At 51.1% G+C, this 13240-nt stretch overlaps 1 pseudogene across 1 annotated transcript; it reads left to right on the top strand.

Annotated features, from left to right (window-relative positions):
* The first annotated feature begins 5340 nt into the window (after nt 1-5340).
* LOC147354893 (liprin-alpha-1 pseudogene) lies at nt 5341-8357 on the top strand (annotated as a pseudogene). The gene has a single exon (XR_015144086.1). The product of XR_015144086.1 is annotated as a liprin-alpha-1 pseudogene (transcript).
* The last annotated feature ends 4883 nt before the right edge of the window (nt 8358-13240 follow it).

The following is a 13240-nucleotide window of genomic DNA, read 5'->3' as shown; positions in this document are numbered from 1 at the left end:
TCCACTGCTGTAACATGTATAGCATTTCTGGTTTTGAACACTGAATGTGTTTGCATTATAGTTGAATTTAGAGTGTGTGGCTGTTATGTGTGGTTCAGAATTCTGAGTAGTCCTTTCTGGGATCACCTGAAAGCTGAGACAAAGCGTGAGCCCTTCACGTGGACTGTGCTGTGCGTCAGAAAGATAATACGAGCCACCTACACAATCAAAAATTTCCTAAAACCCAATGGGCTCCTTGACATCCTTCTTTCACTGTGAGTCTTGAAATCTTCTGTGTGATTTCCACATCTAGTGTTGCACCAGCCTGTCTCACGTGCTCAGGGGCTGCACGAGGCGAGTGACTGCCATGGCCGAGAGCACAGAGCTTCCAGGTTGAGTCGAGTGACTCGGAAACTTGGCCCGTTTGACTTGTTTTACCCCATAAGGAAGTGAAGTGGGCTGTAGAGGAATGAATGTGAGGAATGCCCAGGAATGCAGGTGAGCTCCATGGAGACCGTTTAAAGCAACGAGAGGAGTGAGGGCAATAGAGTGAGTTGTGTCCCCCTGACCCGAACCCCCGCCTGAAGTCGAGCTTCTCTCTACAGACTTCATCGTTGTTAATGGCTTGCCATGTTTCCTCCAGAGAAACCTTTTCTGTGCCTGAGATGGAACTTCCTCCTCATTGTGGTTTATGGGTGAATATTGTTCTGAGTGTTTATATTTTCTAGGGACTCCTAGAGAACATTTTCTCAGAATTAAAATGTTCGGAGTGGATACCTACTCACATAACCTGTTCTGCACATTTTGGTGCAAGTCATTTTACATCAGGAAAGCAAGCGGTGCAGGCTGTGTCATTTGCTGTTTCGTAGGACCAGCTGATTCTAAACCTGGAAACCCTGAGAGCTGAACTGGACCAGATGAGAGTGCGAGGGGCTCCCTTCCACTATGGGTAGGCTGCTCCCCCGGGCAGCTCCCCTCAGCGCTGTCGAGTGTGACAAGGGCCTGTCTGGTGTGTGGACAGTATGACTGGGTGTTGCTCATGGTCGCACCTCAAGGAGCCTGTAGCTTCGTGACCAGCGAGAGGGAAGAGACAAGCATCGTTCCTTAGGGTCAAACTTGGTACCATGGAGTGGTAGTCACAGTATTGACAACACTCAAAACCACAGGCAGAGATTTGGAAGTGTGGGGGCGACCAGTTGATATTTGGGTGTATTCATTTGAGGGGCCTGACAGACTGTGACACTGATGTTTCGGAAGAGTCGCAGAAGGTTAATGACCTGTAGTCTTTTTTACATGAATGGAGACTGAGACATGACTTGCCGTTGACTGTGGTGGGAGGAATCACCTGGCTTGTGAATGAGGCGAGCAGATTACTGAGCATCCTGATTTTTTCTTCCTCATTGTTCGAGGGGTGGTAATTCTTATTAAGTATTTAAATGTTTCTTTGGCTTCTTCACGGAAAAATGGTCACAAGTGAGAGACAAACTTTAGCAAAGGTCATTAAGTGCTTAACTGGTGACATTCATTCATCTGTAGGAAATCGACTACTGCTTGAAGCCTGACTTAGGAGACAGTTTGGAGCCCATACGCATATTTCTGTGTTTGTGTACTTAGGGGATCCTCACAGTCCAGGGCCCCAACCCAGCCTTCTTCTAGAGTAAGGGGATATCATTTGAGACAAAGGCAGAGCCAGAAACTGGCAGGTGGAGTCCGAAACCACAGTGGGTGGAGTTCAAGGAGAGCACGTGCCCTGCAATATGGATAGGGGACATGGCTGGACTTGCTGGTAGAGCTCCCCCAAGGTGAGAGGCTGGTGCTGTCAGAAGTGGGGAACCCCTGCTCCCGGGATGGACAAGGTGAGTGTGAGGCAGACTGTGTAGACAGTGGAGAAAGAGGAGGTGGACATGGCCTCCTGCTCTTGGGGGTTTTTGGGTAATGAGGAGGGCCCTGGTGCCAGGACCCGAGGCCTGGCATGGTTGGGGGGCTCAGATGGAGAAACCTGGGGCCTGGTCACCAGTCCCCTGTGTGTCAGTGAGTGTGAGAGACAAGAAGAGGAAGCAGCCGCGGGGCAGGAGGGCCCGCTGTGCTCTGAAGACAGTGGGCCACAGTGGCTGGTGCGAGGGAGGGGTGTCTCCAGGAGGCAGCTCTCGAGGGGTCACGGCAGTGACGTAGCAGCACAGGTGGGGCTTCGGAGTGGGGCTTGCGGGCACTGTGGGCTGGGTGGGGAGCACTATGCTGGCTCAGGAGAAAGGGAGTGGGGACTGAAAACCTGGCTCACAGGCAGGGCAGGCACAGCATATTTAGTGGGCCTCCCAGAGGAATTGGTCACCTTGTCTCTGAGACCTTCTCCGGGGGGGATAGAGCTTCGGGTGATGAGGGGGAAAGAGATGGAGGCTGCATCCCGCGAGGGGACTGGGAAGTGATGGTTGGGTGGCGACCCAACCCGGAGGCCTCTGTGGCCCTCAGAGGACCCTCGAGGGTCCGCAGTCCACAGTGGGACTGTGTCGTACCCCCTACCCAGTTCCCAAGTGTGTTCTGGCCCCAGGCCCTTGGGTGCAAGTGGGGCAGAGAAGGGAGCAGTTCTGTCAGGAGGGAGAGGAGACAGGAGGGAAGACAGGTGTGGCTCTGGGAGATTCCAGACTTCCATCTCCTATGCAACACAGTATTCCTTGCAAAACCGTCGAGCAGAGCAGTGGGTGACCCCGAGCAGGCTGAGCTGGTGGTCGGCCCTGGCCACTCTGCAGACGTATGGGGTGTCCTGTCCTCGGAGGAAGGTCCTGTCTCCCAGGTTTAGGGACTCCTGCACGTGAAGGCACCACCCTCTTCCCAGGGACAAGACTGAGCACAGCCCGGGCGGTCCTGCAGTGCAGGTGGCTCACAGTCAAGGCGGGGCCACCCTGCCTCTCAGCAGGCCCCTGCTGAGTGAGCTCCTGGCACCTGCAGGCCCAGGCCTTAGTGCTCAGGGCCTGAGCATCTGTGCTGGGCCTTGTTCAGCCCAGAGTCCAGTGACACGCTCGCCTTTGTTTTAATGGGAGACACCAGTGGTGCTCAGCTCCGAGGTGTGGGTCCGAGCCCTTTCTGCTGCGGGTTGTTTGAGACACCTTTAAAAACAATGAGAGCAGTGCAGACAGTGTTCCAGGCAGACTGGTGATTGTGATCCACAGACTTCCCGTGGGAGAGGGAGGTCAGAGCAGGCGTGGGCCGAAGGGGAGGTGGGGTGCCAAGGGGAAAGCAGAGCAGGTGCAGGCCCCGCCCTGGGACCTGAGAGTGGGCTCCAGAGGGACCCTGGATGCCCCAGCCTCAGACAGCCGATCCTGTCCTAGTCAGCTCCACACCCTCGCGTCAGCACTGCCTTCCCCACATATGGGAGTTTTCCAGCTGCTGGGGATGAGCCCTGAGTGTCTGTGGAGCAGCGGGTGGCCTGTTGCTGTTGGAGCCAGAGGGCAGTGCCCTCCCGGGGGCCCTTTTGCTGTGAAATTGCCAATCTTCCAAATGGACAGGCTCTGGCTCGACTGACAGAGTGAGCTCTCTTTTCTTCTAACAGCGCTGCTCTTTGCCGTGTGTTTCAGCTGACCCCACTTGGGCAGTGCTCTGGACCTCAGGTTCCCTGTGGCAGACTGGTCAGCAGACTACTCAGGAGATCGGGCAGTGCTACAATGCCCCCAGAAAGGCCAGCTGGCAGCGCTGCACGATGAGCTGTCAGAGGCAAGGACCCCGCGGCCCTCTTCCCGTCCCTGGTGGGCACCTTGTGAGGCACCTGCCCCCTCACACTGTGGTCCTGAGGTGGGTTTGGAACAAAGCGCTGATAGGTCGCTTTATGTCTTCCCATTTTCCTTTTTCTGGCTAAGAGTTTACTTTTAAGGCATGCTTTTTTTTTTTCTTAAAATAACCAATTTGGATAACTTGTGGCCTACTGTGAGCTCCAGCATGGTACTAATTACCACAGTTTTGAAATCATCCTACGAGTAAATGGATACACATATCCATCAGCTTATAGTGAGAAGAATTCTCATTGGGAGTTTAAGTGCCTTTATCTTTTCACCTCATTCATGCCATGTGTTTGTTCATACATGTCTGTGTTTTGAGCTTCCATATTCAGTGAGCAGTTAGTTTGGGCCAGACATGGTCAGAAGTAGGACTCCAGCAGTGAATTAAAAACCGTGTGTGTCCTTTATCCACTGCTACGTAACGAATCATTGCAAAGCTTAATGACTTCCTAGGGAGCAGCTCACAGTCCACAGTGCCTGTGCATTGTAGCAGGCGGGCCTGGTTCAGGGCCTCCTGAGGGCACAGACACAGGAAGGCCCCCCAGGGCTGGATGGCAGGCTTTCAGATTCACTTGGCTGCTGGGGACAGGCCCAGGTCCCTGCCGTGTGGCTTTCCCATATGGCCTGACTCTCCTCGGAACACCCTCTAAGAGTGAGAGCGTGGGGTTTAGCCCGGGGCCTTTTGCACCCTGATCCCGAGGCCGCACACCTTCACTTCTGTTTGCAAGAGTGAGCTGCACAGTCCTGCCTCGCTTAGGGGCTGAGCAGGAGTTGCCCCTTCTGCCGCTTGAAGGGAGGAGGAGGGAAGAATTTGTGGACCCCTTTTTAAACCCGCACAGCCTGTCGAACAGTAATGAGCAGGGAAAGGAGACCAGAGTGCCCGAGTTGTCCAAGGAGGAGGGGACGATTGTGTGTGAACAGGGTGGCCAGCAAGGTGACACCAGGAGGGTGACCTTGAACCAGAGACCCCGAGGCAGGAAGAGAAGTAGCCACTTGGAGATAGAAAAAAGGTCGTGTCAACCAGTGGGGACAAGGGAGAGAGCGGGCCACATCAGGGAGGAGCCCGGGCTCAGGCCTCAGCAGCTTGAGGCCAGAGCCTGTTTCCTGAGGTGAGGAGGGCTGCCGGGACGGGGAGCTAAGAGCTGGGCCTCGGCCCTGTTGAGGTGGACAAGCCCATGGGGTGTCCCAGGGACTTGTGAGGAGAGCAGCTGAGTGTTCCGGCCTGCATCCGGGAGAGGACTCACTCAGCTCAGGGTGGACTTGGGGTCGTGGGCATACAGATGGCATTGAAAGCCACGAGCACAGTAAAGTCACCAGGTGGGTGCCCGTGGAGAGAGATGGGGTGCAAGGGTAGAGCTGTGGGGAACCCTGCATTCCAAGGTTGAGAAGGGGTGCAAGCGACAGGAATAACTGCAGGGAGGGCAGGGCCTGGATCCCAGGGAGAGACATGCTGGGGCGGGTGTGGGGGAGGGCAAAGAGGGGAGGGGGCTTGGTAACATGGGTTCTTCAAGCCCCCGGGGAGCTGCCCTGCAGGTTGGGGCACACCCACCGCCTGCTGGCAGAGAGCTAGGAACCGGGCGGGAGGGGACCATAGAGGCTGCTCCCAGGGAGATTTCAGAGACCCACAGTGGGTGCTGCAGGGAGCCCTGGAGGAGGAATCTGCTGGTTCCCCTTGTGCTATTGGAAGGCGAGAGAAGGGAGAGGATTTGCTGACCGGGCTGATGGGGGTGAACCCATAGGCAGCTGGTTTGCTAGAGCGGAGCAGGAATGATGGCAGGTGGTCCTGGAGCCAGCGAAGGGGGTAGCCCAGGCCTGGGGTGGGGTTGTGATGAAGACAGGAGGCGAGGGCACTGGCCACAGGGGACAGGGAGCCAGCAAGCCAGCACCTCGAGGCTGCCCCTCAGTTCCTTTGAGGTCATGTTTGGGAAAGAAGGCAGGACCTGGGTGACAGTGTGGCAGGGGGGACGTTTTCAGAGAGAAGGGTGTGAGGTGTGAGAGCCGGAGGGCGGCACGGGGCCCCGTGGGCCCTCTCCCGTGTGTCTCTGATGACAGAGCCACACTTGTGGTGTGAGGGGCCGTCCCCCAGAACAGCCCGAGGGCCTGTGCCCAGAGAGGAGAGCCGCAGGGGGGCTGGCCCTCCTGTCTCCTGGCTGACCCTGCTCGCTCCTGTCTGTGGGTGTTCAGACCAGCCTGGGAAATGGAGGGCTGGAAGCCTGCGAGGATGGCACTCTCTGGTGAACTGGTACCAGAGGTGACCGCTGATAGGGACCCAGTGGCTGCCGAGCTGAAGGGTTCTTTTTTCTTATTTTCCTCCAGCCTGGCTGATGGAGGCATGGATGTATTTTTGTAATTTTCAGTTTCTGTCTCTGACTCCATCAGCCCACCCTTTTGAATAACCTCATAGAATGCCTGCCGTCCTGGGTGTCACCAGGCCATCTAGGAACTGGATTCTCCCCCTGCCCGTTTCTTCAGTCCTGCTTGATTAAGAGATGGCAGTGTCTCATGAACATGGCCCATTTATCCACAGTCAGGGTTTCCATGTAAAATTGGGTTCAGTTCCTGATAGACTTGAGCTGCCCTGAATGTTGCTGACGAGACGTGGTCCTCTCGTGCCCAGATGCAGACCCTGAAGGAGCAGAACTGGGAGCACGCGGAGCAAGCCAGCATGCTGGCCGACGTGGCCCAGGCATTTGAGAGTGACGAGGGCGTGTCTGACGACGAGGGCGACAGGGTCACCCTCTTTAGCTCGGCCACTCAGCTGTCGCCCAGCGGGCAGGCCAATGCCAAGACTCTGACTGTGATGCTTCAGGAGAAGCTGGACACCATCAATGAAGAGATTCAGTGGGTGATTGCGAACTCGGCTCCCCAGAAACTCGGTTTCTCTGAGGAGCTGTCTTCTAGGGACATCTGAGTGTTCCATAGCAAGAAACCTGACCTCAGGTCTGCTTCAAGAATTTTCAGTTTTTAGATTGCCCTTGCTTATAGAGCTTGGTCAGCCAGGGCGTTCTATCCACGGTGTGGTGTCAGCACTCTGTGGGGGGGCGTTGTGGGGTGTTCCCCGTCAGCTCTGAGCCCCAAGGTGGGTGAGGTGCCGAGGCGGTGTCCCCTATGGCCCTTGCACCCTCCTGTGTCCCTCGGAGCCCCCCACGTTCTGGTGAAAAGCCACCTGGTGAAAGCTGGAGTTTTGGGGTTGGCAAATTCCCACTCAGATCTGCATTTTCCTTTTTAACTTAATGCAGTGTGAAGATTGGCTTGTTGTAAGACAGTGGTCCAAGGACATGTGTTTGAGTTTTTCACATCTCATCAGTATATTTAAGATGTTTTCTTTAGACACCATCTTGGCAGTTATAACAATTTTCAAAACGGGATAGAATCCAAAGGCCTCCCTCGTGGTGAGCAGGGGGCCTTGGGTCTGGGTGCGGCCGGGTGGCTGGGGGCCCCGAGGCCTGCCTGGTGCCACACCCGCACAGCTATGCCCGTGTCCCGAGTCCACGTTCAGAGTGGCCGCAGGCTGGTGACCCTGCACAGGACCAGGCAGAGCTGCTGCTCAGACTGTTCTCGCCACGTCAGCCCAGGCTGAGGTGCCCTTTCCTGTCGGCCGAGTGTGGGGATCCCGGGGAAAGGCAGGGGGTGAATGGGACAACCAGCAAACGCAGGTGGTGTCGCCTGCCCATTTGACGCCAAGACAGACAGCTTTGTGGGCCGTGTTTGAGCAGAGACCAGCTCAGAAAGATGATCTTTCTGCATCCCTGCAGGAAGTATGGAATGGTTATATATTAATATTTTTATTTTTACAGCAAGTTGTCAGGTAAAAGTGATTTTTCCTTATTTGACAAGTTGACTTGATGTAAATGGTAAATTCTGTCCATCAACTTGTAATCAACAGTGAAAAACTTTCAAGATGTATGAGTAGAAGTGAAGCTGGAGAGTTTACTGTCTGTAAGAATCTTGTATTTTAATTTGAAAATCATTTTATTTGCATAATCGTGTATTTAAACTGCTATATAAAAACATCCACCACACATTAGGGGAGAAGAGCAGAAACTGTGAATTCTAGGTTAATGCAGCACATTGACATGAACCCAGAAACTCACACAAAGCTGGTGGAGAACTTCATCAAGTGATGCGTTTGTATATACACAACCTTAAAAAAAAAAAAAAAAAATCAACTCAGCACTTCATCTGGTCTGGAGACTTGTGTTTAGAAACTGCAGCTTGTTTGTGAATTGCTGTTTTGATTATACAGAGTTCCTGATTCCCAGTGGAAAAGACTTGAGGCACTGACATGCATCTCTGCCCTGAGAGCAGGGGAAGTAAGGGTTGTCAACTTGAGGTATCTCCTCAGAGGAAGAGAGTTGCCACCAGGGTCCCTGCAGAAGGTTAGAGTAAATAAGTGAAATCAAGCGTGAATGATCAGGGGCCAGTAAGACTCAACGCTAAGTTATTGTAAGTTTGAGAATATTCAAAAGAGGAAACGTAGAACCTTTTGGCTGAGATGTTCATTGAGCAACTGTTTCTGGAATTTGCTAATCATGACACAGAATGCCAGCCCAAATTTATTGTCCAGACAGGTTCCTCTGCTGACAAAGGCAGGTGATGCATTTTATTCTATTTTAGGTTGATCGAAGAAGAGAAGGAGAACACGGAGCAGCGGGCCGAGGAGACTGAGAGCAGGGAGGGCAGGGGGAGCTTAGGCAGCCTCTGTCGTTTTAAATCAGTGAGCTCCCTCAACCTGCTTCTCACCTCCTCGCATGCTGGCTCCTGCCCACCCCTGCCCAAGCCCAGAACGAGGCGGCACAGCCCGGCACAGGAGGGAGACCAGCTGGGCATCATGACTCTGGTATGTGTCTGCCTCCTCCCTGCCGCATCCCTCCCCCAGCACGCTGTTTTTTGTTTGTTTTTTGTTTTTTCTCTTTATACCCAGAAGAAAATCAGGTACATTTGCTACGCTCAGAGGTCTAAAAGTTTTTAAACCGCCTAGTCTTTAATCATTCCACAATGGCACAGTGACAAATTAGTCTTGATATTTGGACCACCAACTTAGCATGTCATCATGAACTCAGCCAGAGCCTGCCTCTGTAACGTTGGGCCTGGCCTGTGCTGGGCACAGCAGCTGCAGGGAAGTTTCTGTTCTCAGGGAGCAGACAGCTTTGTGAAAGTAACTATAGGCAGCTGTCATGGCGTGGGAAAGTCGTGCAGCACATTTTCCATTGGGAATGCCTGGCTACAGGGTACAGGGCATGCGGTGGGAACAAAACCAAGAATCTACACTGGTCTGCTTGCTGATGGACCTGGCCACGCACTCCGGCCAGCTCTGCGTGTGAAACCAGGTTAAAAGCCCAGTGCCCCAGGGCCCCAGGGAAGATGTCAGGCTGCCTCACTTTTCCAAGTCTAAAACTGGGATGATGACCTAGGGCTTTTGGTGACAAAGTGTGCGGCTCTAAAGCACATGTTCCAGCTTTCTTGGGTGTTTAGCTTAGGTGTTGTGAGTGCATTGCTGTTTACCCCATGAAATCACGTGTACAACACTCTGCTTTGTAACTGGACTTGTATTATCTCTTTTTTTCTGTTACCACCCATTTCATGTTAGCTGCATTGTTAGTCAGCTTATAATTAAATTAACCGTGAATCATTTTAGAGGCCTGTGAAGTGGTAACTAGTCCATTTTGTGGTCTTTTGACACTGTTTTTATAATTTGCATCATTGGCTAATTAGTTGATATTTAAAATTCTTTGACGATTTCTCTATGGTTTCATGCTTGATTTCTTTCCGAATGTTTATGAAAAGAACAGTTCTGTATGTTTTCCTTGCTGTTGGAGTTCTCTGACAGTGTGTCTGCTTTCATCATTGGTTTTGATTTCCTGTCTCATCCTGTTGTCTGCTTAGTCGTCCTCAACCCAGATCCCCCCCCCAGCCCCCGAGGCTGTAGTTTACTCATCCATCTCCCCTCCCCCGTCCCCCCACTTCCTCTGGTCATAGCAGTGCTGTGGTCCACAGCGTGAGTCCCCTTAGTCGGGTTTGTGCTTTGTCTTCCTGTCTCGTTAAATGGTGTTTTTCCCCCATAGCAGTAATTTGAATTGGTGTATCACTATGCATTTACAGGAGAAGGCAATGGCAACCCACTCCAGTACTCTTGCCTGGAAAATCCCATGGATGGAGGAGCCTGGTAGGCTGCAGTCCATGGGGTCACACAGAGTTGGACAGGACTGAAGGGACTTAGCAGCAGCAGCACGCAGGTATAAGCATAATGTAGATGGATCCTAAACTACATATCATGTGTAATTCATAAATGAGATTGTGCTTACATAAAGAAATGATCCTCTTAAGTGTAGAATTAATGGACTTTTAGATATGCAGATGACACCACCCTTATGGCAGAAAGTGAAGAGGAACTAGAAAGCCTCTTGATGAAAGTGAAAAAGGAGAGTGAAACAGTTGGCTTAAAGCTCACCATTCAGAAAACTAAGATCATGGCATATGGTCCCATCACTTTATGGGAAATAGATGGGGAAACAGTGTCAGGCGTTATTTTTGCGGGCTCCAAAATCACGGCAGATGGTGATTGCAGCCATGAAATTAAAAAGACGCTTACTCCTTGGAAGGAAAGTTAATGACCAACCTAGATAGGATATTAAAAAGCAGAGACATTACTTTGCCAACAAAGGTCCATCTAGTCAAGGCTATGGTTTTTCCAGTGGTCATGTTTGGATATGAAAGTTGGGATGTGAAGAAAGCCGAGCGCTGAAGAATTGATGCTTTTGAGCTGTGGTGTTGGAGAAGACTCTTGAGAGTGAGTCCCTTGGACTGCAGGGAGATGCAACCAGTCCATTCTAAAGGAGATCAGTCCTGGGTGTTCATTGGAAGGACTGATGCTAAAGCTGAAACTCCAGTACTTTGGCCACCTCAAGTGAAGAGTTGACTCACTGGAAAAGACTCTGATGCTGGGAGGGATTGGGGGCAGGAGGAGAAGGGGACGACAGAGGATGAGATAGCTGGATGGCTTCACCGACTCGATGGACATGAGTTTGGTTGAACTCCAAGTGTTGGTGATGGACAGGGGGGCCTGGCGTGCTGCGATTCATGGGATCACAAAGAGTCGGACACGACTGAGCAACTGAACTGAACTGAACTGACACAATATCCTTTCTGTGTTGGTGCTTGTATTTAAGACTGTAAATCTCATCAGCTTTTGCACAGTTAATGTCTCTATTAGACTCGTTAAGAAAGTATCTTCTATAGTTAATAAAATGTAAAGACTGCACCTGCTATTATGCTAGCTTTCATTCTTACATATTATCACAGGGAACTTGCTTTAATGAATTTATTCTGAGAAGTTTTAAATCAAATTCTATGTCAGGATTTTACATTAATGTCCAAGAGCTGGTTAGATTTGTTCAATGTTAAAATAGATATTATGGTAACTTCCTCATCAGTTAAATTACTAATTTAAAATATAACATGTTTTTGATTAAGAGAAACTAACTTATAGAGAAATTTGGCTGAGAATAGACACCTGTTAAGGCCCTTTGTTGTACAGAATGCTGTGCTTTAATAAATCATGATGTTGTAATAGAATGGTATCTTCCTGAGTAATAATTTATAGTGTTTCTCTAGTAAATCTTGAATAGCTTATTTATCTTCTGTGGTCAAAAAAAATGTTCTGCTTCCAGTCATATGTTCTGTAAATCTTCATGTCACTTACATGTTTGCCATCATTTTTGCTTTACTGTATTTGCCTCTACGGATTCTTGAAATTTTAGCTTCAGAGTCGCAATGAATCTGGTTTCTCTTCATTTCTTTGCATGCATCTATCAGCCTAGTGATTTAAGGAAGCAGTGTCGAAAGGTAAACTATTTAGTAATGTAGCACGCCTTTGTTTCTCTGTGAAGTATTAAAGAGTCCTTATCGTTTAACATGAATGAACACTGTGTGATTATGTCCTGGTGAATAATTGACGTTTTAATGGAAGTGATGAAACTCACCCACCACTTAAAATGTGCTGATGGTTCTGTTGGAAATAGGTCATTCGTTGGGACAGTTGTAACAGTTTGCCTTTCTCCCACTTGTTTGCCTTCTGATCATCTCATGCATGTTTATAATAGACATAGTATTATTTCTTATTTTTAAAATGTTCTTTACTTATGTTTTTGGCCATGCTGCACAGCTTATGGGATCTTAGTTCCCCAAGCAGGGATCAGACCAGTGTCCCGGCAGTGAAAGTGCCAAGTCTTAACCTCTGGACCACCATGGAATTTCCGCTTGGTGTTTTCATGTAAGAAATGACTGAATCAGAGCCATAGATGTTAGATTTGCGGGAAGCCAATTTAATGATGGTGGGTAGCAGTGTGCAGGAGACTCTGTGTGCCAGGCACGTGCTTTCTGAGTCTGTCATCTCAGCCCCAGGTGAGATCCAGATTGCTGCTATCCCCATTCAGCAGACATAGACACTGAGGCTTAGCGAGGCCGGGCACCCTGCCCAGGCTCTCACACCCAGCAGCACGGTGCGGACTGGTCTGATCAGAGCCTGGACACTTAACCATGGTGCTGTCCAGCCACCTTTCCTCCAGAGGCTCTCGTGTCCATCACGGCATCCCTGATGGAGGGAGCATCAGGAGGGAGCTCGCTGCCTCTCCCCTCGGGTCACTTGGATGAGCCCCTGTTGTTGGAGTCCAGTGCCCCAAGGGCTGGCCTTCCTTGTCCCTCTCCTGCTCCCAGCCCACTGACCGAGTACTCCTGGGCCTTCCCGCAGGACTGGGGTGGCTGTGCTCCAGTTCAGGCAGCTCAGTGCCCAGGAGCCCTTCTCCTGGGCACAGCAGACCAGCGCTGTCCCCCTGGGGTTGGTGACCTGGGTGTGCCACTCGCCTGCTCTGTGGCCTGCTTTGCCCTCCTGTTAAGTGGACACGGTGCTGCCCATCCTGGCCATGTGGGCACCAGTGGTGTGGCTCCCATCCTGGGTAGGGCAGCCAGGCTGTGGACCCAGAGGCCTTCCTCAGGAGAAGGCCCAGGCGAAGGGGCTGGCCACAGTCCCTGACTTTGAGGCAGGTGTTTGTCTCCACTGAGTCCATAGTCAACCCAGGTGTGTCACTTCCCTGCTCTGTTCGTTGCTGTTTTCTGATTTTTATAAATGCTTATTTTAACTTGAATTTGAGATCGATCCCTGTTCAGTTCCATGTGGATAATTTCTAGCCTTTGTAGCCTTCTGTTGTCTGAGGGTTCTTGTTAGAGCTCAGGAGAGGGTGCCCAGTTTATCCAGCTGCTGTTAAACGAGCTCAGCTGTATTTTGCACTGTCACTTTGTTGTCACCAAGCTCCCGTGGGACTGCACGGGATCAGTATTCTTTACAGAATCCCACTAAAAAGGCACAGGTTAGTTGGTTAAAACAACACACTCATTGTTTATAAAAATACATGCCATGCATGTCTCCTAAAACCTCCCCTGGCTTAACCACACACCCAGATGTGTCAGTGAGACCTGTCTGGACCCTGAGGGGTTAA

The sequence above is a fragment of the Bos grunniens genome, chromosome 17 (assembly GCF_055505025.1).
Source record: "Bos grunniens cultivar Pamir isolate PY7600 chromosome 17, Bosgru_T2T1.0, whole genome shotgun sequence".
Taxonomy (NCBI): domain Eukaryota; kingdom Metazoa; phylum Chordata; class Mammalia; order Artiodactyla; family Bovidae; genus Bos; species Bos grunniens.
This window is presented reverse-complemented; position numbering and strand designations above follow the sequence as displayed.